This window comes from Theropithecus gelada, chromosome 2 (genome assembly GCF_003255815.1).
Source record: "Theropithecus gelada isolate Dixy chromosome 2, Tgel_1.0, whole genome shotgun sequence".
NCBI classification, from domain to species: Eukaryota; Metazoa; Chordata; class Mammalia; order Primates; family Cercopithecidae; genus Theropithecus; species Theropithecus gelada.
In genome coordinates this window covers 58,019,719-58,046,051 of record NC_037669.1, presented here as the reverse complement: position 1 = coordinate 58,046,051, position 26,333 = coordinate 58,019,719, and the positions used below count along the sequence as shown (strand labels likewise).

The window sequence follows — 26,333 nt, the reverse complement described above, 5'->3', positions numbered from 1 at the left end:
TTTATTAAATGCCTACTGTGGGAAAAAAAAAAAAAAAGAAAGCTCTCAAAATCTGAAAGGCCAAGGAGAATGGAAGCCAGGAAAAAGAGCTGGTTTGTACTAATGTTACAAAAAACTGACTTTTTCTGAACAAATACAATTTCAGCATTACCTAAAAAATTGAAAACAGAAATAAAAGGCATGCATGTATGCAATATACACAGACACACATGCACTTGTACACACATATATTGTATGTGCTTAGTTATATTCCAGACATCTATGCCTAGCAGTTTTGCCACATCTATGTTATTTCTGCCCTCACTTTAAATTTCAGAAAACTGAGGCTTAGATCTAAAAAGTAGTTGAATTCCAGTAGAACCTAGAGCCAGAACCCAGAACCCTGTGCTCTAAAGCTCTATTCTAGAATGCCTGTGAGCAATGGAAATAAGTGAATTGTTTAGTAAAAACATTCTTCAAATTTTAAGAGAGTTGATACTAATAATTTGGTACACAATCCTAGGAAGCGTTTGTATGTGAATGCAGAGTTGAATGAACACAAACAAACAGAAAACTCCCAGCAATTTTACTTCTTTTGGCAGGTATGTGTGTTGTATTGTATATGTATATTACATATAAATAATAATATGCTATGATTTGAGACATGGTGCAAAGTATGGGAAAAGTAACATTATGCCAACAAAATTTACTTTGTGGTGACCCGAAGAGATCTGTACTGGGGAGTACAGATTGACAATTATTCTCATTTCCATTTGCAGATATCAATTGGTTAACAATTTCACATTTAGTCTATTACTTTTGCAAATAGAGGCTTTTTTTAATTGAATCAATGCTAAAAGTTTTCATGAACATCACTTTCTACAGAAGATAGTTTCCCTAGAGGGTTCTAAAACTCTACTTTTTAGAACAATAAACAATGGCTTTGTCATTTCTTATAGTAGTGTTTATATAGTATTTCCATTGGAGAGTGAACATCATAGTCACCAATACAAAAATTTGCAAGAAGTTTCCTAGAGAACTCATAAACCATTTGACAAAAATCAGTGTCAAGTCAGGAGAGAAATATTCTGGTCATTTCTTTTTAGGTGTGTTTCCTTTATTATACTAGATACTTAATTCCCTTGCATGAGTTTTTTTGGATGGTTTGCAATTGGATTCCCATCCACATCCCTTAGAAGATATATTGCTTAGGACGATGCAGTTTAGACATATGTTATAATATTTTTTCAGATTACATTTTTTGTTCCAGAGAAGTAAAGAAATGAAGACCAGCAGGTTACATACAAGACAGAAAAGATCTGATGAAAATTCTACTATGGACTATTTATTTAGAAATAGATTGGCTGGATAACGCTAATACTTATCACCGTGGCTAAAATTTATTAAACCCTCTCTCTGCTATGCATTTCGACATACATCCCTAAGAGATTGGTACTAAATTTTCCATTTTAAATATACAGAAAAAGATAATGATAAGGTTAAGTAACCTGTTCAGCTAGTAAGTGGCAGAGCTAGATTACAAACCCAGGTGATCTTATTCCAGATCGGAAGATCTGGACGAAAAGAATTGGAAACGAGTCTGTCCTTTGTCTACTGCAACTCTCACTGAATATCATATGGGAATGATAAGTTAATAAACAAGTAGGTGAAATTATACTTATGTTGTGAACCATGTGTAATTAAGGATTCAGTAGACTGGACTGTCGCTTACATGATTAGAAATTTGAGGGGACAATTAGGTTTACTCCCTTGGGACTAAGGATCTTCCATTATAAAACAGAATGGACTAGATTATGTAATCTCTAAAGTACTTTGTCACTTGCTCAAAACTACTCCAAAGGACTCTGGAGGCCAAGGTGGGAGGATTACTTGAGGCCAGGAGTTGGAAACCATGTCTCTAAAAACATTAGCTGGGCATGGTGGCTCGTGCATGTAGCCCCAGATTATGTAAACTCCAAAGTTCTTTCTTGCTAGCTCACAAAATATTTTAAAGGACTCAGGAGGCTGAGGCAGAAGGATTGCCTGAGCCCAGGGTTCAAGGCTTCAGTGAGCTATGATTGTGCCACTGCACTCCAGCCTAGGCATCAGAGCAAGGCCCTATCTCTGGAAAAAACAAACAAACAAAACATGCCAGAGCAAAATGTCTTAGTGTTCAATCATTCTTTACGCCTGTTTTATTTATTTTTAATTTTTATTTTTTGTGGGTACATCGTAAGTTTTTATGCTTATGGGGTATATGGGATATTTCAATAAAGGCATATGATATGTAATAATCACATCAGAGTAAATGGGGTATCTGTCACCTCAAGCATTTATCATTTGTGTTTCAAACAATCCAGTTATACTCTTGTAATTATTTTTAAATGTACAATTACATTATTCTTTATGCCTGTTTAAGATGCATTCTGAATGCATAGGACTAAAGTCATTCTTTGATACAGCAGTGTGAAACAGGAACTATAAAGAGTTGCTCTTATAGATGGAATGTCCTTCTGTGTTCTCTGTTTAGAAGCACAGGAATAAAAATTTGGAATCTCTTCTGTTTGGATCTCACATGGTAGACCCAATGCCAAAAGGATAAATTAAATATTACTTAGTAAGGGGCAAGGACAATATAGATAATTTATTCTAGTACAAACAGTCTTTACTTCTCTTTCATGAAGTGGGCAAAGAGATGAGTGTCACAGAACATGAATGGGTACAGCTACAGCAAAAGGTCAGATTTATCTGTGAGAGAATCTTCCATGTGTTGGGCACCAGTGGAGCCACATTTTTATAAATGGAACCATGCAAATTTAAAATAGTGAGCAACTTAAATATATCAAAATACTCTCACTTTATATATACCATTTGAATTCTAAAAATTCTCTCAAGCAAAAATATGGTTAGAATTTTAGAATTTTATTGTTTGAAAACTGGTGAGTCATGTCCGCTGGAAGCAAGCTGGCTTTACCCTTCACGTGGTGAACCCACTATAGCCGGTCAAAAGAAATAACCAGCAAAATTATGGAGATGGCAAAAAGATCAGTGGTTGCCAAGGGTTTGGGGGAGGAAGGGATGAATAGGTGGAGCACTGAGGATTTTTAGGGCAATGAAATTACTCAGTATAATACTACAACAGTGAATTTATGTCATTATACATTTGTCCAAACTCATAGAATGAATAACGCCAAGGGTGAACCCTAACATAAACTATGGGCTCTGGTGATAATGATGTTATCAACATAGGTTTATTAATTGTAACAAAGGCACCACTCTGGGCGGTGGGTGGGGGAGGGGGTGTTGATAGTGGGGGAGAGTATGCATGTGTACCAGCAGAGTATATATGGGAAATCTCTGTACCTTTATCTCAATTTTACTCTGAACCTAAAATTGTTCTAAAAAATAGTCTTAAAAAATACCCATCTTGTTGCCCCATGATTGGTTCTGATTTGTTTGACATTGCCCAACCACATCCCCCTTTCATAAAGTAACAGTCTTATGTCTCATTTAACAGGAGCCTCTGACCATGTCTAGGCATTTTGCTATAAATATAACATGACATTGTTTCCACGTAACAGTAAAAATATTAGAGTTTGTAAAGAAAAATGTGTTTGAACTTGTATATGATGTCATGAAGTTTAAGTGTGTGGATACTAACAGGCAGAACTGTTTCTTTTGAGGCTTCAATGAAATCTTATTTAGCTTTCAAATAAGTACCTCAAAAGCCAAAAATCTTACAGATGAAAAATGAGCTACGATGTGGATTATTTTTTAGTCATAATAGTGAAGAAGCGTGTTCATGATCACATAAAAGTGTTGGTAAGAAAGAAATTCTGTAACAAAATTAATATATAGTTCAGTCTATCAGAAACTATTCTTTGAAGGATGTCATTTATCAAAGTACAGATGCTGCTCTAAAAACTACATTGGCCTTTAAACATCACTAATTAAAAAGGAAGTAGAGCTTTAATTTGCCATTTTTTTATCTTCAATACTATTGACATCAAAAAAATCATTCAGAATGTTCATAAAAATTGCTTTCCATGTTTCTTATGACTAAAAAGATTTTTTTCAGAAATGAATTAATCCTCATTCCCTGACACATTTGCCAGCGTTCTGAGATGAAAAGAAAAAAACATTATTATGCACCCTTCCTGAGAGAGCAGTAGAGGCAAGAGCTGAGTCCAAAATTATTCATTTCTGCTTCAAATCTTTCTTGAAATCTTTTCTGTGGCTGTGATGTGCAAGAAATAGGTGGAGAATTTTTATCTCCACCCCCTCAAGTAACATAAATCATCTGCTCCCCCTTTTACAAACATGAAAGAGGAAAACTGTCCATGATGATTTGCAGAGAGTAGGTGTGTGTGAGATCTGCTATTTCCATGGCTGGTTCAGAAGCTGATGTCACGATTACTTCCTACACAGCAATATGGGAAACCACATTAGCAGCAGGAATCCCAGTTGGTGGAATTGCCAATTGTACCTGATAAATAGACAGTTATTTGGAGGAGGAATCCTCTGGACACCTTAGAGAAGTCAATGTTTCATTTAGAAATTAGAAGCTCCTGGAATGGGATGATGTATTTCAAAATCTTTAAGTACAGTGTGGTACAACAATAAATGTTGATTTTTATAATGTTTGTCATCATCATTATTACATTACTATAGCTGTATGCAAGTCTTTCAATAGACACATATATGTTTGTCCAAAAACAAGGGTTTTGGTGATCAGGAATGAAACTTAATATAAAAATTAAATTAAATTGACCTTTTTAGAAATTGCCCTGAGAAAACCTGGGGTGGGAAATAAGGAGTTGAAACTAGACTGGAAGATAATCTTGGATTCCAAGGGGATCCAAGGTGATTGGGAGCATGACTTTGGCAGGAAGTCATTTTAACATTATGGCATTGAGACATAAATGCCCACCTGAAATAGCTGATAATATGGGGACTGAAATACTCGTGTTAGTGTGACAGCAGCAGGGTCACTGGATCGAACAACTCCAGGGGGCACCATTCATCCATTCCTTTATTCCAGGAAGTGTTATGGAATACAGAGTATTACACAGAAGCAGCAATTTGGAAAGACCATCGTGAGAGATTCTTTATACAAACAGAACCCTGGTCTATAAAGGCATACATTGAGGTCAGTGTCACCCTGTCCATGCTTTCATCACACTTCTGTGTAGATGTCTTCTCCCTTTTTGTATTGTGTTAAGACATCAGAATGCATCTTCCAAGGTGCTAAGCTCTCTCTACCCCTGCAGAGGCTTATTGTTTCTCCTGAGAAACTTGGCTGGTTATTGTGATGCAGCCAATTGATCTGTTGTAATAATAAATGCCCACTAAATTCAGTTGCCAGGTTATCATTTATGTGTTTCAGTTCCTGCTCCGTGGTTCTCTTGGAGGTCCAGAACTGAGCAAGACCTGAACTTGGTAGTTACCCATGTTCCAAATCTAGTGTCTTTCAAACTTTGTCTTCACTGAACATTCCTTTGTTCAAAGAAATACTTACAGAGATGTCCAGTAAATGAAATAGAGAAGCTGTGAATGCTGACTTTGGGAGCCTTTCCTGCTCATTGTCAACACCCACCTGTTGACTTCACTTGTTCCATAGCAGCCACTGTGGGAATTCCATTGACTGTCTAGAGCTCTTCCATACCCAGTGCTAATAACACTACTTAAATAAAATCTGTTTCATTGTCTTTAACTGAATTTCTGGGGGTCTATTATCAACATTACTTAGAAATGTTCCCTTCTCCACTCTAGAAATTAGCTGTGTTTCTAACTGGTAATTTAAAACTAGCACTCCATCTCCATCAACTTGGAAAATTAAATAAATTATTTAAAAAAATAAAACTAGCACTGCAATATTTATCTGTACCTATAGAACTGTATTATTCAGGAGTGGAGTCCTTTGGTTGCAGAAAACCCAACTCGTTCTGACCTAAAGGCATTCTGTTGACTTAGAGGTAGCTGTACATTGAAAGGCTTAGAGGTAGTACTGGATTCAAGCACAGTTTCCCTTCAGAGGGAAGAGAATATGCAAGATTCGATTTCTGTTTCTCACTCTTTTCCTGTTATTCACCTCAATTTATCTTTATTTATGGGCAGGCTTTCTTCATGTGATAGTCCCTGAGAAGTCTTTCCTGTGATTTTCTTTCCAAGTAACACCAAGAGAATTTTTGGAACTATGATTCATTCAACCAGTTGTTTTTTAATTAATAGACTTCATTTTTAGAGCCCTTTTAGGTTTTCTGAAAAATTGAGCAGTGAGTATTGACAGCTCCCAAAGATTCTCAACCCCTCCATACACAGTTTTCCCTATTAACATCTTGCACTGATGTGGTACATTTGTTACAACTGATGAACCAGTATTGATATAGCATGATAAACTAAAGTCCATAGTTTATATTAGAGCTCACCTTCTGTGTTGTAGTTTGTATGTGTTTTGACAAATATGTAATATCATTTATTCACCATTACAGTATCATACAGAATATTGTTCCAAAATTTCTGTGCTCCACCTGTTCAGCATTTCCTCCCTCCTGCCAAAGTCCTGGCCACTAGTGATGTTTTTACTGTCTCTCGAGTTTTCCTTTTCCCTGAATGTCATATAGTTGGAATCATGCAGTGTGTCATCTTCACAGATTGGCTTCTTTCACCTAGCACTAGGTACTTAAAGTTCCTTTCCGTATGGCTTGAGGGGTTGCTTGCTTGTTTTTATCACTGTTATTACACTGGTATTATTTTATTGCATGGATATACCAGTTTGTTTTTTCATTCACCTATTGAAGGATATCCTGAATGCTTCCAAGTTTGGGCAATTATGAATAAAGTCACTGGAAATGTGTGTGTGCAGGTTTGTGTGGACATACGTTTTCAAATCATTTGGAGAAGTACCAACAAGAGTAATTACTGGATCATATGGTAATTCTATGTTTAGCTTCTTAAGGATCTGCAAGACTGTCGCCAAAAATGGCCATACCTTTTTTCATTTCTATGTAAATGAATGAGTTGCTGTTACTTCACACCCTGGCCAGCACTTGTCCTTGTCAGTGTTTGGGATTGTACCGTTCTAATAAGTGTGTAGTGGTATCTCATTGTTGTTTTAATTTGCAATACCCTATTGAGACTGGACTAGTTTTAGTTGGTGTCCATTCTTGAATCAAGCTCTGTAGTCTAGGGGATGGAATATAGTGATCAGTCAGGTATGCATCTTGGGCTTTTTATTTAAGCCCAGGCAACAAGGATAGTTTGTGATTTACAGATAACAAATTCACAACTGAAAAGTGATTCACAGTTAAGAAAGACAATTGGATGCCATACTGATAATACATCAGCAATTCACAAGATAAATACATAAACAAAACCTTCTGACAAAATGTAAATATCAGAGTGTTCATATTTACATCATTCTCAGGTGAAAAACACATGATATCTTTCAAGGGTCAAGGAAAGAGGTGGTGTACGTATGAAGTATGGAAGTTGCAACAAGTGGCGGGGGAAGGCTGGGCTCAATTTCAACAGTTTTTTAAAAAGTAGAATAAAACCCATTTGTTTTCAATATTCTTCATTGTACATATTGATTCATGAGTATGTATAACTTCTTTCTGTATAAAACATATCACACAGTGTAAATGAAATAAACAATCCACTAGAGGTCTTTTACAATTTAAATTAAGCTATTATTCAATGTAATTACTAGTCTGAACGTTTTGAAGTTTTTCAAAATAAGAACTGTCGAGGTTGTTTATTCTACAAGATAGTTCATTGCACAATTATGAATAATCAGCAACAGCTCTGTGAGTTGATGATCATAGGGTATATTTTAGTTGAGAACATATTTTTGGCAAGGAATACACAATGCCTATTAATTAAATCAAAGAGATATTTTATATATGCTGATTCAATAAATGTTCTTTTCAAATGAATACGTTGGCCAAGTAATAGGTGGTCACTCTAAATGCAATTGGTGAATTTGAATCTTACAGCAGGAAAGGAGGTATGGGTTAAATGTTCATAAATATAGGCACAAATTAGTGATGTTACTTGGGGAGAGAAGAAGAGAGTTGGCGTAAACATTTCACAGTTTTATAACAGTATTTGTCCAATGATTGATTTAATCTTGTGATTGATCATTAGCAAAAGTGTAAACCATATGGCAACTGACATTTATAAATGTGCTTTTATCAGTCAGTTTTATCCATTGAGAACAGCAATTTAAAGATTCAACACTTTGTAAGTATATTAACACAGTATTCTGGAGAATGTATTGAGTAATAATGTTGGAAAGATTCTGTGTAGAATCTTTATAGAATCATTAAAGAATAGTATTGGAAAAGAATTTTAACTGGTGATAGACAATATTTACTTCATTCAAAAGCCTGTGTTTATTTAATCCAAAGTTCTGATAATGTCAGAAGTTAGTGATTTCTGGAAATGCACTGGAAATATGTAGAAAATAAGAATAATTTACTTCATTCTTAGAGAATATGAGTTTTAAATACCATGTGAAAAAATAGATCTGAGCTAAATCGAATGGCCACGAAGTGAATGGGTTTGCTAAAGAGAGGAAAATCCTAAATATTTATACAAATTTCATCAATCTCTCCTTTGTTTTCTAATTTCTATACATTAATTTCTATACATTAGAAAACAAAGGCAGAGATTGATGAAATTTGTATAAATATTCAGTTTTCTAATGTATTACATTTATAGCATTTTAGAAAGTAACTTATTTAGCCACCAATCCCACTAAAACTAGCAATAGTAGCTATAGGTTTAATCAGTCGGCCTTTGTGTTTAAAATGAGGCAAATTATTTTTGCCACCATAGCGGCAAATATGAGACAAAGCACGACGTTCTCTGATTATAAATTGGAGAACTTGGTTAGAAGTTAATTCCTGTTTATCAGATGACTTAGGATATCATTTAACTATGATTTAAGCTATCATTTAACTGTCAACCTTTAATAATGTGATGACAAAGTGCACCTTCACTTTGATAACAATTGCTGTTGTCATAATCATCTTCATCATCCACATTTGATTTCCATGATGTTTTAAAATAGTCAAATGTCACACTGCCCAAGAGAAGTGTATCAAACATGGTGCCATATTTTGGTCAAAAATTGTTTTTGGGTCTGAATTTACAGAAGGAGAAATAAGAGAAGAATTTGGATTGAAATAAATAGTTTTATAGAGGTAATCTATTCAGCATGTATTAATATACCAGAATAGTTCATGTGGATCATTATGTTTTCTGGTAGATAGAGCACTTGAATGAAGGTATAAAAATATGGCTTAGTCATTAAATAATTTCCCAAAACCTACTTAATCACTCTGGGACTTGTCTCAGCCATAGAACTAAGAGAACAAAGTCAGACTTAAGTCAACACGAGATACTTAACTTACGTAGCTACCGTCTTTAAAAACATCTTTGAACTGTCTTAATGGAATATCACTTCACATTTTTCTGACATCTTTAACACTGTTTTGGTTTCCAAAACAGTTGCCCACTCTCTACCCAACTCTTTCCACTCAACCTTGGGTTATGTAGCTTCCTGGCTTTTCATTCTTTATCTAGAATAAGATCAGAATTTTTTCCCGGGTGACTTATTTTAGTGGATTCCAACTGTGAAAACAACCAAACACATATGAAAGGACGTAGCAGATGTCATCTGAATATTCCTTTACAATTTTGCCAATCATAAATGTTTGTAGAAAAGAGTGCTCTTAAAACTCTCTGTTAATATTTGCCCAAATTTGTTTATTCAGTTTTGTCCAGAAAGGAGGGAGTTGGTTATTTGAAGTGCAAATATAGGACTCAATATTTCATTTATTCAGAAGGGGGCACACTTGTGCTTTTAATAGCAGATGTATTCAGATTTGCTGGTATACAAAATTTATACATAAACTTGCCACAGATGACAGAACTACTTCTCATTACCATGGTTTTTTAAAAGGCTTAATGCTTCTTAAACAAGAAGAGTGACAGAATTCAATATGCAGGTTTCTTTTTAAAGAAGGTTTTGTTTTGTTTTGTTTTGTTTTGTTTTTTTAAAGTTCCAGAGTCCTTTTAGGTTAAAAACTCTGCAATTTCTTCTAATAATTTTTCAGTGTGATTGAAACATGTCTATAATCATGGAAATAACATGTTTTTGACAGCTTCTAATACATTTTAGTTTGACCTCTGACGTTCAGCAATTTGATAGCCTTAAAAACATTTTCTCTGCTGGTTTTCATTAATAATGTGACATAATTTGTAAGCCAAGATAACACTGACCCATTTGGAGAATAAAGACTTATGCAATAAGGTATCTTTCTACCAGTGGACTTAATTGTTCTTAGCCATAATTGTTTCTCCCAGGGACACAAGATTGTCTTTGCATGTTTGTCTAAGGAATTTACTCTAAAACCTTTGAAAATCATAGCCAGCTTCCACTACTTTGGCCTCAGTGCTATTATGCTCTAGACAATTCAAGTATTTGGTCAAAAATGATAAAACCCAAATGATTTAAAATATACGGTAATAACTGTGATAAATACAGAGGATAAGAGAAGATAGAATACATATACAATTAAATTTGCTTTGAGGTATTGTTAAAAGCTTATATGGGTTGTAACCTGTCTGACAATATATAGACAATGGGGGATATCTTTACTATATAAAGCACTTTTACAAATGATAACGAATGTTTAAGATAATTCAGTAGAAAATATGCAAAGGTAAAAGATGGTCATTTGACAATTTCCAATATGGATGAATGGGAAATTACCATTATACTATATTCAGTGTATACAGGAAAACAATCCTAGTCTATATGGTTGAAGTAGTTCATATTTTTGTCCCTGTTCAACACTCATGTTGAATTGTAATTCCCAATTTTGGAGATGGAGCCTGGTGGGAGGTGGTTGGATCATAGGGGTGGATTTCTCATGAAGAGTTTAGCACCATCCCCTTGGTGCTGTTCTCATGATGATTAGTTCTCCTAAGACCTGTTTGTTTAAAAGTGTGTGGCACTGCCCCCGCCATTCTCTCTCACTCTGGCTCCCATTCTCACCATGTGATGAGCCTGCTCCCCATTTGCGTTCTGCCATGATTAGAAACTTCCTGAGATCTCCTCAGAAGCAGATGCTGCTATGCTTCTGATACATCCTGCAAAACTGTGAGCCAATTAAACTTCTTTACTTATAATTTACCCAGTGTCTTACAGTTTCTTTAGAGCAATGCAAGGAAGTCCTAATACATATTTTCAGTCTTCTGCCCTCACAACGTTTTCAAGAAAGCAATGTTGATACAGATGTTAATTGATATTTCATTTTTAGATGATAATCATGCAATATGTATCACTGATTTCAGTATACCCTTTGACTAAACATTCAACATCTTTCTTAAGGAAACGATCTGAGAAAGAGATAACTGTACAAAGATGTTTCTTGCCATGATGCTTAACGTAGTGAGCAGTTGGTAACCACATAAGCATCAAGGAAAACTAATTAGTTAAATGTTTTAAATGTGCTGTGGTAAAATCCTTTAAATGAGTACTTCATAACTATTAATACCACAAAGAGAGCCTACACCTATTGATTTTTTAAGTCTATGTATGTTGGTAAATTGAAAAAGTAGGTTAACAGGGAGATTATGGAGTAATTCCAATTTTGTGAGGGAACCATCATTCTACCCTCTACATCCATGAGATAAATTATTTAGCGTGCACATATAAATAAGAACATGAAATATTTGTCTCTCTTTGCCTTGCTAATTTCACTTAACATAATGTCCTCCAGTTCCACCCATGTTCTTGCAAATGACAGGATTTTATTATTTACGGAAGAATAATATTACAATGTGTATATAGACCACATTTTCATTATCCATTCATCCACTGATGAACACTTAGGTTGATTCCATGTCTTCACTATTGTGACTAGTGCTACAGTGAACATGGGAGTGCTGATACTTCTTTGATGTACTGATTTTTTTTTCTTTTGGGTATATATCTCCTTTATTTGGGATCATATGATAGTTTTATTTTTAGTTTTTTGAGAAACCTCTATATTCTTTTCCATAGTGACTGTACTAAGTTATATTCCCATCCACAGTGTGCAAGCATTCCTCTTTCTCTGCACCCTTACTGGAATCCATTATTTTTTGTCTTTTTGATAAAAGACATTTTAACTGGGGTGAGATGATACCTCATTGTGGTTTTGAATTACAATTTTTAGATGATTATTGATGTTGGCAATTTGTATGTCTTCTTTTGAGAAATGTCTATTGAGATCTTTAGCCCATCTTTAAATCAGATTATTTGTTGACTTTCTTTTTTTCTATTGAGTTGTTTGAATTTCTTATATATTCTGGCTATTAACCCCTTCTCAGTTGAATAGTTTGCAAATATTTTCTCCCACTCTGTAGGTTGCATCTTTGTTTTGCTATGTGCTAACTAGCTTTTGTTGCATTACATTGGCCAAGCAAGTCACAAAACTAGTCCTAATACAACAGTCACGATGGCTCACACCTGTTATCCCAGCACTTTGGGAGGCCAAGGCAGGTGGACCACCTGGGGTCAGGAGTTGGAGACCAGCCTGGCCAACATGGGGAATACTAAAATATCCGCCTCTACTAAAAATACAAAAAAGTATCCAGGCATGGTGGCAGGCGCCTGTAATCTCGGCTTCTCTGGAGGCTGAGGCAGGAGAATCGCTTGAACCCGGGAGGCGGAGGATGTAGTAAGCTGAGATCACGCCACTGCACTCCATGGAGCCTGGGCAAAAAGAGTGAGACTGTGTCTCAAAAACAAAACAACAAGCAGTCAACAAAGGGATCTCACTTCTTGATGGAAGAAACTGCAATGTTACATTGCAGAGGGCAAAGGAAGGAGTAAAGAATAGGGGTCCTTTTTGTAGTCTGCTCCTCTAGTAAAAAGCTAAATTCTGAGAAAACAGACTAAATATAGAAACACAAATTGTGAATCCAATGCAAAGAAAAAGTTGATTAAGTCATGAGTGAGTATCAAAAAAAAGACTAAGGTTTTCAAGTTCTTGAGGCATACATGTGAGATTCCTATCTGAAGTCCTTCATTTTCTAACTACGGAAACTTAAATAATGCATCAATATGAATAAAAATACCTTGTGTCCTCTAAAATGTGGGTAATGCCTGTGATTCCCTTCTTTGTTGTTGTGAGAATAAAGCAGGATTACTTTTTTAAAAGTTCTTTACAGAAGCTTCCCATTGCAGGTACTTCATGAGTGTCTAGAGTAATTCACTAACTTTATTAGGATTAACCCTGCTGTAGTTATTAGTGAATCACATTGTACAAACTAATGAACTAGAAAATAGAATCAAATAATCAATACAGTGGAAATAAGACTGAAGTTGGAGATATCTAGCCAGGATCGTGGATTCTAGGTCTGTGCAACCTTAGGCAAGTCACAGTATTTCTCTAGACCTGTGTCGTTTCTAAGAAAATGATGCTTCTTCTTGGAGCTGAAATGTCATTCTGCTCTAAGAAAATTACAACCAAGAATGTTCCTTTCTCATTTTCATTTTCCAAATTGTATTTCCGCTTGCAAAACAATATTGTATTCTTGTATCAGAGAGTTTTAGCGCAAACAAAGATGATCTAGTGAATATTTGAGTGTTTGGGAAAGGAGTGGACCAGGGTGAGGAGACCCGAAATTATCACCCCAGTTGTTAAGCAGCTGAGAAGGACTCCAACATTATGAATATTTCTGGTTATCAGGCCTGTCTGAAGTTATTCCAAATAATTTTTGTTTTCAGTTACAGCGATGTGTGACTAATTGTTAGTGTGCATTCTTAATGAGCATATATCACATTTAAAAATAAAATATTACTTAAAAATGCTACAAATAAAATTACACAACTTTGAAGCTGAGTTCTATTAAGTAGCTGATTGTGTGAGTTATATAAGAATATGAGATATAACCTAATGTACTAATGCACCTTCTAGTATCTATCCTGCACTGCTCTGGTTAGCACCAGTGGCTCCAAATGACAAGAAAGTGTCATGACATCAAACAGTAGGGCAGAATTCCACCAAAGAATACTGAACACTTTTATTAGGAAAATAGGAAAAGGAAGAAAAAAAGAAAATAGTGGCAGTTTCTTTGGACAAAATCTGGGTAAAAATTACTACCCTCAGGGTAGAAATTTTCTTAAATTGGGAAATCATACCTCGAGCTGAGAGCTTGGCGTATTTGTTCACAAACCTATTAACTTCTCTATAGCTTCCCATTAAACATCACAAGTAGTTTATTCCCATATCATCTGGGCAGTGGGCCAGATTTTGCCTTGAATTTCTCATTCCTGTATTTTCTTTGACTGTTTTACTGATCTTCATGAACTTTCTTTTTTCTTTTTTTTTCTTTTTCTTTTTTTTTTTTTATTTGAGATGGAGTCTCACTCTGTCGCCAATGCTGGAGTGCAGTGGTGCGATCTCAGCTCACTGCAACCTCCATCTCCCAGGTTGAAGTGATTCTTCTGCCTCAACCTCCCAAGTAGCTGAGATTACAGGTGCATACCACTGTGCCCAGCTAATTTTTGTATTTTTAGTAGAGACACCTTGAAACTGTAAGTGAAGAGGTCACCTCAAAATATACAGAGTCAAAAACAGGCTTCTGAGGAGGTAAATGTGTTTTAAATAAGGAAATCTGCATTGTAACTTCAAAAATGTCATTCATTCAGAAGGTAAATCAACAGGAAAATAGACCTTGAACAAGACTCTTTTTCATGTCTATTTGAATAAGAATGCTATTGAATTTGTGGTGCTAATAAAATAGTTTAAAACTTACAGCATTATTTTCTGTATCCAAATAAGTGAAAATATTTTTTAATATAATTTGGTATTGTTTATACTGAGTTAGCTTTGAGGATGCTAACACTCTCTAATACTTTTCCCCCAAATGTTGATAATTTGTATTTATTCTATATGAAACATTCAAATAGTGTTTTAAAATGATATCCATAGTGTCATCCAAAAACCTACCACAAAATGTTTTAGTCTTCATTATAATTTCAATTATGTGGAAGTTAAACATATGTGACTATAACACTTTTTTTAGATTGTGGTTTACAAAAAAAAAATCATTCCCCTGTTGAATAATTCAATAGGTTTATATTGGCAAAATCCATGTTCTGGTCACTTGGGTCCAGCCCCCATTAAGCCTGTAGTCCAGTGGAAGAAGAGTTCAGTAAACTCTTAAAACTGAAAACTTAACATGCAGTGTAATAGTCCTATGCTGGGGTCTACATAGTGTATTACAATTGCATATTGCAGAGTCCTCTTATTTGAACTCAGAGGGTCGGAGAATTTCCAGGGAAGGTAACATGGAAGGTAATATCTGACAAATCAGTAAAAATCAGCCAAAGAGAGAGAACAGAATACTTCATCTCAGTAAGCATTATATACAAATGTATAGAGGTAATAAAAGAGTTGGCATTCTTTTTTTTTTTTTAAATTTATTTATTATTATTATACTTTAAGTTGTAGGGTACATGTGCATAACGTGCAGGTTTGTTACATATGTATACTTGTGCCATGTTGGTCTGCTGCACCCATCAACTCGTCATTTACATCAGGTATAACTCCCAATGCAATCCCTCCCCTCTCCCCCCTCCCCATGATAGGCCCCGGTGTGTGATGTTCCCCTTCCTGAGTCCAAGTGATCTCATTGTCCAGTTCCCACCTATGAGTGAGAACATGCGGTGTTTGGTTTTCTGTTCTTGTGATAGTTTGCTAAAGAGGGAATCCTCCCTAACTCATTTTATGAGGCCAACATCATCCTGATACCAAAGCCTGGCAGAGACACAACAAAAAAAGAGAATTTAGACCAATATCCCTGATGAACATCGATGCAAAAATCCTCAATAAAATACTGGCAAACCGGATTCAACAACACATCAAAAAGCTTATCCACCACGATCAAGTGGGCTTCATCCCTGGGATGCAAGGCTGGTTCAACATTCGCAAATCAATAAACATAATCCAGCATATAAACAGAACCAAAGACAAGAACCACATGATTATCTCAATAGATGCAGAGAAGGCTTTTGACAAAATTCAACAGCCCTTCATGCTAAAAACTCTCAATAAATTCGGTATTGATGGAACGTACCTCAAAATAATAAGAGCTATTTATGACAAACCCACAGCCAATATCATACTGAATGGGCAAAAACTGGAAAAATTCCCTTTGAAAACTGGCACAAGACAGGGATGCCCTCTCTCACCACTCCTATTCAACATAGTGTTGGAAGTTCTGGCTAGGGCAATTAGGCAAGAGAAAGAAATCAGGGGTATTCAGTTAGGAAAAGAAGTCGTCAAATTGTCCCTGTTTGCAGATGACATGATTGTATATTTAGAAAACCCCATTGTCTCAGCCCAAAATCTCCTTAAGCTGATAAGCAACTTCAGCAAAGTCTCAGGATACAAAATTAATGGGCATTCTTTAAAGAAGTAAGAGTTCAATGAAACTAGAAGTTAGAATTCCTGAAAAGATGACACGGAGATTGGGAATAATAAATCTGGAGTGGTAAGCCGGGGTGTCATCATGGAAGTTCCTTTTTATCAAGTTAAAGAATTTGACCTTTCTTCTAAGAAGATTGGAATTCTACAGAAATGTTTTAAATAAGAAAGCAGCCTAGTTAGGTTCACATTTCAAAAAAATCATTTCAGTACGAATAGAGGATGATAGACAAATGAGAGCAGCAAAGATAGAGGCTGAGAAACTCATTTGGAGTCAGCTATAGTGGTTCCAGGTGACAGATACTGTTGGCCTCAACTAGAATACCTGTAAGTGGGGATGGAGACAAGTAGCTGGAATCATCGTATTTTTAGAAGATTAAATTGAGAGTGCTTCAGATTGGATGTAAAGGAGGGTGAGGATCAAGGGTTAAGGAAGCTAACTAGATTCGTGAGATCTGTAACAGTGATGGTTGATTCCTTAGCTGAACTAGGAAACATACACTAAATATGGCAAGTGAAGGTAATGAGATCATTTGGTGGCATAGTAAGGTTTTCCTTCTGTAAGACTTCAAGTGAGATGGCTAGCAGAAATTTATGCATATGGATTATGAACAAAGTCCTTTTCAGGAACAAGATCTGAGCTAGAGATACAAACTTTGAGGTTGTCAGCAAGCAGATGGTAATTAAACATATGGGAGTAGATAATCTTACTCAGGGATGATATATAAAGGAATGATTCTCAAACTTTGGGGTCAGATTAATTACCCAGGAAACCCAATAAAATTCAAAATCCTGGGTACCAACTCCAGAGTGTTTCATTGAGTAGGTGTAGAATGTAGTTCCCAAATCTGGCTTGTTGAAAAGCAGAGCCCCACCCAATGGTTCTGGTAGAGATGATGTTGTGACACCACTCTGAAATATAATGAGAAGAGGATCTTGCATAGTGTCCTGAGTAGTATCGGAACATAAGCGATGGACAAAGAAAAAGGAACCCAGAAAGAAGACTGCAAAAAAGCAACCAGAGGTATTGAAGGAAAACCAGGAGAATAAAACGTTACAAATTCTGTAAGAAAATAGTGGGTACAAGAGTGGTGAACAGGGTCAGAGTGCTGAGAGAGAAAGTAAAGATAAAGGCTAAAAACACCCACTGGATGTAACAAAAAGGAGGTCATCACAAAGTTGGCAAGAACAATTTTGGTAGAATTATGTGGGCTGAAGCCAGATTGCAGTGGGCTGAGGGTTGAATATGAGATGAGGATAAAGAGACAAGAAGCAGAGGCAAAATGTTATAAAAGAAGTTGGGACTAGAAGGGCAGGAAGTCACTGCAGCAGAATGTGGACTGAAGGGTGAGATGTTTTTAGTAGAGAAACGACTCGAGTGAATGTGCTATCTCATACCTGACGCGCTCCATCCCTAATTTCATTTTAAAGTTTTTGTAAACAGATTCATTGAAGTATAATCTACATATTATAAAATTCATCTGTTTAAAGTATACAATTCAATTTTTTTTTTTTTTTTGAGACGAAGTCTCACTTTGTCACCCAGGCTGGAGGGCAGTGGTGCCACCTTGGCTCACTGCAACCTCCGTCTCCCGAGTTCAAGCAATTCTCCTGCCTCAGCCTCCCAAGTAGCTGGGATTACAGGCATGTGCCACCACGTCTGGCTAATTTTTTGATATTTGTAGTAGAGATGGGGTTTCACCATATTGACCAGGCTGGTCTCAAACTCCTGAGTTTGTGGTCCACCCTCCTTGACCTCCCAAAGTGCTGGGATTACAGTGCCACGCCTGGCAATTCGATGATTTTTAATAAAATTACAGAGCATACAAGCATTGCCACAATGTAGTATTAAAGCATTTTCATTGCTCCATATTCCATACACCCATTTACTGTTAATCCACATTCCTACATTCTGCCCCAGGCAAATACACATGCATTGTGTGTCTCTACAGATTTACCTATTCTATACATTTCATAGAAGCCATACAACATGTGGGTTCTTTTGTGTCAGAGTTCGTTTGCTTAGTGTATTGTTGGAGAGGTTCCCTCCTGTTGTAACATATATCAGTGCTTTATTACTTTTATATTGCTGCCTTATATTCCATTTTATGGATAGAGCACATTTTATATATCCATACTTCAATAGATGGACATCTGGATAACTTCCCCTTTTTGACCATCATTCGTGAATGATACTGCTATGAATAGTCACATGAAAATCTTTAAGCATAGGTTTTCATTGCTCCAGGATAGTTATCTTAGGAGTCTGATTGCTGGGTTGTATGTTAAGTTTGGGTTGAACTTTCTCAGAAATGGTCCAACTTCTTTCCAACGTGGCTGCAACATTTTACATTCACGCTCTTTCATCTCTGCCCTAATAAGCACATATTCACTTACCTTTATAACTGCATTCATTTAATTATCCTGAAGGAAACAGAACTGTGCCCTTTTGGATAGTGGGGAGCAAAGTAAGGTGCTGCTTTGGGTTCTGTACATTATGGTTAGGCCAGAAATGATGGAAATATGAATTAGCACCAGTCTGCCCCCTAGTGGTGGTCTAGACTGCTGTGCTGTCAACCTAAATCCATGGGGCCAAACTTTCAAGCAATCTACTCTTTCCTTCACACCCTCTGTCACCCTACCTCCATCTTTTCTTGCAAAGACTAAACAGTGGATATGCTCAAACAAATTTAGAAAGTGTATAGTGCGGTGCAGTGGTTCACAAGTATCAGTCTACTAGTCATATCTACCAGAGATATGGTCACCTACTCTCCTGTGTTTAAGCATCACCTGCTGGGGGACTTGAGCAAAGTTACTGAACTTCATGTAGTAAGCTCAGTTGTTTCTGTAACTCTACAATGAGGATTATGATAACACCAGGCTTAGTTATACTGCAATGATTCAATGAAATTTCATAGGTAAAACACCTAACACAATTAAACCTAGAGTTAGCATTCAAGAAAAAGTAAGTGTTCCTATTTTATGATAGTAAAAGTGGTCACAAGTGTAGTCAAATGCTACAATGACATTCTATTTATAAAATTGTTTTTTTACCTGTTCTCATTTGCTTATATCTTGTGTTTATGCTCTCTATTTAAAAGTAAAACATCTTTGAATTTAGAACTACTGTTGACTGTATTTATTTGACAGTCTACAGTGTACTGTAGACAATTTATTTGATATTGATAAAAATCACAAAAGTAACAATGATACTGCCCTTCATTATTTTATGGTAACAATATATCAAGAGATTTGCTAAAGTCTTCCTGTATGTAAAATTTAATGCAGAAAACATTTTTATAAGGTAGGTAAAGATCTCAGATAGTCTGTGTTGGAGAAAATATTTCAGCCACATCTTTCTCGCTGCACCCATGTTCACTACCTGTTGTGCGGCCAGTGCCCATGGAAATGACAATATCAATTACAGCTGGTTGATAATTGAGACGTATATAGGCTAGAATGAGCTTTTGTTGCTCTTTTGTCAAAGAGAAAAAGTAAGACCAGAAATGGCCTGAATTTGATGATTACTGCAGTCTGCAATTCAGCAATTCAAGATAGTTGCACTCTCCTTCCCAATCCACCCTAACACCTGCTTCCTTTTCCCCATTGATAGCTAAAGTTTGCTCCCCAAAATAGCCAAAGGTTAATTGGAAATTTTATCCATGTAAAGTGCATAGGCCTTCTTTTGTTTTTCTCTTAACAGTGCTGCAGACTGTTTAGAATTTATTCTCTGATGACAGTTGTTAAGTTACTTATTTTAATGGCTGTTTTATAACTTTAAAAGGAAAATTGTTTCCAGGGAAGACAGCATGCCTCCAGTACAGAAATCAGGTATTTAGGGGGAAGAACCATCTAATAAAACACTTTGGACAGCCCATCATAGTGTTCAGACACACAGTTCTAGAAGACAAATAAGAAAGCATTTCTTTGGCCAAATGTGATCTGAACCATCCTGGGTTTTGCCTCACATGCTGTGAGAGACATTTATTCTCTTGACTATTCAATTATTTTGCCAGGGAGATGTGGGAATTAAAGTAGCAGCAATCATGATAACATGTATGTTAAGCATCAAAATACTTTGCACTGAACAGACAGAGTTGCCAGTTATATTTTCAACTTGTGTTTACATATGGAAAATATTATTACTGTTTCCTTCAATGTCATCCGTTTTTAATGGCTCCTATTCCATCCAAATTTTAAGCTGTAAATATAGTCTAGTATTTGAAAAGAAAATCTAAGTAGTCCTAATGCCAGAGGCCAGAACTAGTTTGTTTGCCAGCAAAATTCGCCTTTAGTTTACATGTATCTAGATGCTTGATTATATGTCCCCAAATCCAGTCATAATTTAGCCCAGAATTTTTGACTAACAGAACCTAAGTGTAGATATATTTGTTTGTCTCATGCATTTTAAAAAAAAGAATCTGTGAGCAAGCCTTTAAATATCAAGAGATTCCACAATCTGCATTTGGGATTCTCTTCATAAATAAAAGATTTTAAAATGCTTTCTTATCCCTGAGTAGGACACTGGACAAATAATGCATACTTACACTCTACTATTTGATATTTGTCCAAGACCTCCCAAACACCTTTGATTTTTGCTTAATATTAGTCGATATTTAATCTACTGAAATATTTTAGTCCATCTATTTTTTTCCCCCTGTAGAAAATTGACTCTAAATTTAAAGCAGCCTTTCTAATGCAATCTGAGCCAAAAGGTATAATTCACTTTAAAGTAATCTGAGGGCAAGCTTAGAAGTGTGTAGGTAGTAAGGCAAACATTTATTTAATTTCCTATACTACTATAGAAACGATAATAACTAACAAACATTAAATACTTATTCTATGTCAGGTGCTGAGGTTTACATACATTATCTTGTGTAATTCTCACAACAGGCCATAAAGTAGGTGCTAAATGCTATTATTAGTTTAACAGCAATAACAAAAAAAATTCTAAACCTCAGAGCAGTTACGTACATTGCCGATGGTAAGGGACTGAGCTAGGACTATCTTCTCTCTAAAACTCACTTCCTCATCACTCACTCTCTTACTCTGTCTTACCTTGACATTACGTTCTAAAGTATTTTTAAAAATATATTTAGGTCCAGCACATGCCAGTTATTCCAGCACTTTGAAGGGCCAAGGCAGGTGGATCACTTGAGGCCAGGAGTTCAAGACCAGTCTGGCCAACATGGCGAAACCCCATCTCAACTAAAAATGCAAGAATTAGCTGGGTGTGGTAGTGCACGCCTGTAATCTCAGCTACTCAGGAGGCTGAGGCTGGAGAATCACTTGAACCCGGGAGGCAGAGGATACGGTGAGCTGAGATTGCACCATTGCTCTTCAGCCTGGGTGACAGAGGGAGACACTGTTTACAAATAAATAAATAAATAATGTTTATTTTAAATATAAGTAATTAAAAACATAAAGCTACCTAAAAATGCATATTTATATAAATAAATATTTATCTTCATACTTAATCAAATGCTCACGGAACTCTGTGCTCCTCATCACACCTTTTGGGTCACAGAGGGTCCTCTTTTTATGAATGGCCCATCAAAGCGGTCAGTGTTAGGTAGCATTCTTTCCCAGTATTTCCTTTTTTTTTTTTTTGCTACTGTAAATGAATTATGTATGAACCCTGAAGTAATTAGCAAAGACGTTGTTGTTCAGCTGAATTTTAAACTAATTAATCTGACCTAATTCCTGTCAAAAATAATTAGGATAAAATATGTCCTCCCTAAGCAACTCTTTGAAGCTGAGACGCTAAAGCACAGTACCTCCTGTGTATGCACTGCTCTAAAATTGAGAGGGCCATTTATTTAAGTTTTAAAGGAAATACTAAAATGCTACCTTGTGAATTGCCACCTGGGCATCATCTCCTCCTCCTTGGTTTCTATATTCAAATAAAGAAAAGAAGTTGAACTAGCAATGGGACTGTAACATGAGTGGTCTCAATGAGCCCTTCACATCACGTGGTTTGCAGTTAAAACATCCAAACTGGTTAATTTCTCCTCTTCCAAAAGGCTTCCTGCTGAATATGTGTGCCGTGTGCCCCGTGCCCCGTTTCTCAGCCCCTTCACTCTTTTTTTTTTTTTTTTTTTGAGACACAGTCTTGCTCTTGTCCCTTAGGCCAGAGTGCAGTGGTATGATCTCAGCTCACTGCAACCTCCACCTCCCCAGTTCAAGCAATTCTCCTGTCTCAGCCTCCTGAGTATCTGGAACTACAGGTGCTTCCCACCATGCCAGGCTAATTTTTTTTTTTTTTTTTTGTATTTTTGGTAAGGACGGGGTTTCACCATATCATTCAGGCTGGTCTCGAACTCCTGACCTCAGGTGATCTGCCTGCTTCGGCCTTCCAAAGTGCTGGGATTACTGGCAGGAGCCACCACACCTGGCCCACTTTTCTTAATATAAAATTGATTAAGCTGTCTTCTGTCTCCCCATCCCCTACCTGCCCCAAATAACATTTTAAAATATCCTTAGTGATATAATGAATTGGGAAAGTGTCTCATGTAATAACCAAGTCCTAAGCTATATATTTCTAGAAAAAATAATTTAGGAAAAGCAAATAAGCATGCTTTACCCATAGCTGCAGCTGGTCGACAAGTTGAGATGATCATGGGTTGCAGCAACTGTGGAGGTTTGTATATGCTGGTGTTTGCCCAAAGCCTTCACTACTGCCCTGGCATTCTATAGCAGCCTCTTCTGTGTGCCACCCAACCTTGCTCTCGAACATATTACGGAGCTCTTGGGAGAGGAGCGCATTGTGGAGTATATCTGTCACATCCCCAAGCAGTTCAGAGTTAATAATTTCCTTATTAAACCTGTGAACCCTCCATGTTTTCTAGTCCTCCCTCCCCAACCCCCTTCCAAGTTAGTTTCTAGGCAACCAATAAGCGCTGAATTACATTAAGCTCTTTATTTCAAGGCTGCAGTTCAGAATTTTGCTGCATATTTGTTGGCTCATTTATAGAGACCGCAGCATAAAATTCATTAATTCTGTCTGATCTGCAGTACATTAGTGATTTGGTTAGAACCACATCACCTGTACCTGTTTATCATGTTTAAATCACTCAGTGCCATGATGTTCTTCTTTATGTAGCTTATGCCAAAGATATTGTGAGCTCTAATTTGAAATCACAGAAGCAAGAATTTCCACAATTCCCAGTTCTTGGTTATCTTTCAGCACCTTGAGATAGTCTTCTATGAAATTAGAAATTTCAAAATCTCCTTTTTTGAATGACTGAAATGTCTAACAGCTGACTATTAGTAAGAAAGATCAGAAATGTAAGGTTCAGGAATAGCCTGAAATGCAGTAAGCATTTGCAAAAGGAAGGATATTGTTTGCTTTAACAAACTGAAATTTTGGTGTGAAAGAGAAGCAAGCCTTTGGAAATATTCCTTTGTTGGTATGAGTCAAGGAATTGAGGTTGTAATTTCAAATTTTACCAAGGACATTATGAGAATGAAGATTAATCTTCCGGCAGAACTGTTCTCTGTTTTGAATGTTGAATGGTTTGAGATATTCTCTCGAAAACTCTGAGCAAACACTCTCTCTTTCTATGTGACATTTATAAACAGATCTGGTAAGTCTCTAAGTGTATAATATATTAAGGTCCTCACAATTGATCAAAAATATGAATTAAATATTTGTTCACTCTGTAGTTTCTTAAAACACAAAGCAGTAATCTACACTGGCCACACTAAAATGGTGACTTTGAGAAGACAAAGTAAAATCCTTTTGAAACTCAAACTTGAATCTAATCTCTTTCCTTTCACCTGCTTATAATGTAGCTGAGGCAGGTGTGTGTGGTGTATAGAGCTGTAGAAATAAACTAATTGAATGGTCTTGTGGCATAGAGAGCCAGCTGTCCACCAGAGTTGCATGGTAGAAAAACCTTCTAGGAGACCCTACTGTTCAGAAGGAGTGGCCCAGATTAGACAGGGACTGCATCTCCCAGAGGACTTTGCATCTAGAGTTGCCACTTACTGGATTTGCTTCATAAAATATGAGCAGAAGGCAGGTATGCCATTTCCAGGCATGGCCTACAAGATCTTCTGTATGATCTCCCATGTGACCGCCTCTCTCTTTTTTTTTTTATTTTACATTCTTTTATATCAATAGTTTTTGGAGTACAGTTTTTGGAGGCATGGAAAAGTTCTTTAGTGGTGATTTCTGAGATTTTAGTGCACCCATCCTCTGAGCAGTATACTCCCATATGTCTCTTTCTTCCCCCTCTGCCCATTGGATATCAGTAACCTCTCAAGCTGGGGAAAAGTGAGAAGTTTTGTCAAAGCCCACGTCACCAGCGACTGCATGGAGTATCACCTGTCTAGATCCCTGACAATAAAACTATTGTTTATCACTGAGAATTTGGGTATATCTGTTTCAACAGCTCGTTTTACCTTGACTTCTACACGTGCCATGCGTGAGTCACAAGACAGGATGACTTCAATCAGTAGAACCACAAATATTCTTGACTGCTTACTATGTGCCTTGCAATGCAGATTCCAAGGATTCTATGGTAACCAGACAAGAATGGCATCTTAAAGTAGTAGGAAAAAAATAGACACACTTCAAACTATTGCAATCAATCTGTTAATTATATACATGTAATGAAATGCAAAATAGAAATTTAGTACCTATAGAGCATATAATACAGTAATATTTAAACTACTCTGGGGTTGAAAAATATTTTCATTCATTAATACTTAATATTATTATTTCCGAATGTTAGTTCGGATGAAAATAAATCTGGGTTTCATGTTAATAGAGAGCTGAGTCCAGAGTAGACTAGTAGAATCAGTAGGTTAAATTGTTTCTTCCTTTCCTCCCCCAACACCCAGGAATCAGGATGCAACTATAAACCATTTCTTAAATAGTTTTTTTTTTTCCTTTGGAAAAAGGAGGCTGGGTGCAGTGGCTCACATCTGTAATCCCAGCACTTGGGGAGGCCGAGGCAGGTGAATCATTTGAGGTTAGGAGTTCGAGACTAGCCTGGCCAACATGGTGAAACCTCATCTCTATGAAAAATAGAAAACTTAGTTGGGCATGGTGGTGCATGCCTGTAATCCCAGCTAATCTGGAGGCTGAGGCAGGAGTCACTTGAACCCAGGAAGTGGAGGTTGCAGTGAGCCAAGATTGTGCCACTGCACTCCAGTCTGTGCAACAGAGTGAGACTCCATCTCAAAAAAAAAAAAAAAAAAAAAAAAAAGAAAGAAAAGAAAAGGAAAGCACTTAGGAAACATTTCACTTAATCCTTCCTTTCATAGATGAGGAGGAGAAATGTATTTTCCAAGCTTATAATGCCTTCCATTTTAATATATGGAACATTTAGTGTGGGCCAGGAACTATGCTAGTTACTATTTTTTATTGTAAAATGTAATAGACATATAGATTAGTACACCATAAAATACAGGTCAGTGATTTGTCCCCTGAAAAACAGAACACTCATGTAATGTACCTAAATCAAAATCGGATAATTGCCTGCTCCTGAGAATCACTAAACAGCCTAGCCCAATTCCAGCTACCTTTCTCCCCACCTACTACCTTTCCTTTTATGGTCATGGCTACTATCTCTCTTTATAGTTTTACTACATTACCATGTATCCAAAAATACTGGGCTTTATTATTTTTTGAACTTTAAATACATTGAATCTTTATAGTATATATTCTTGTATGTCTGTCTTCCTTAACTCTACATTTGTGGTTTTCATTCATGCTCTTGTTTGTAGCATTCCTTGGGTATTTCACATTCTATCCTATAAACATATCACAATGTATTCCATTGTATGGACATTATACAATGTATCTAGTTTAGTATGAATGATATTTAATTGTTTGTTATGAATAGCAGGATT

The 26,333-nt window shown here is 36.3% G+C and overlaps 1 long non-coding RNA gene across 1 annotated transcript in view; it reads right to left on the bottom strand.

Annotated features, from left to right (window-relative positions):
• LOC112619131 overlaps positions 1-24,939 on the bottom strand; it is a 166,188-nt gene extending 141,249 nt beyond the window's left edge. The window contains exons 1-2 of the long non-coding RNA XR_003118179.1: positions 24,879-24,939; positions 9,530-9,618 (exon numbers count right to left, since the gene is read on the bottom strand). This is a non-coding gene — a long non-coding RNA (uncharacterized LOC112619131). The remainder of the gene's footprint in view (positions 1-9,529; positions 9,619-24,878) is intronic.
• Between the last annotated feature and the right edge of the window lie 1,394 nt (positions 24,940-26,333).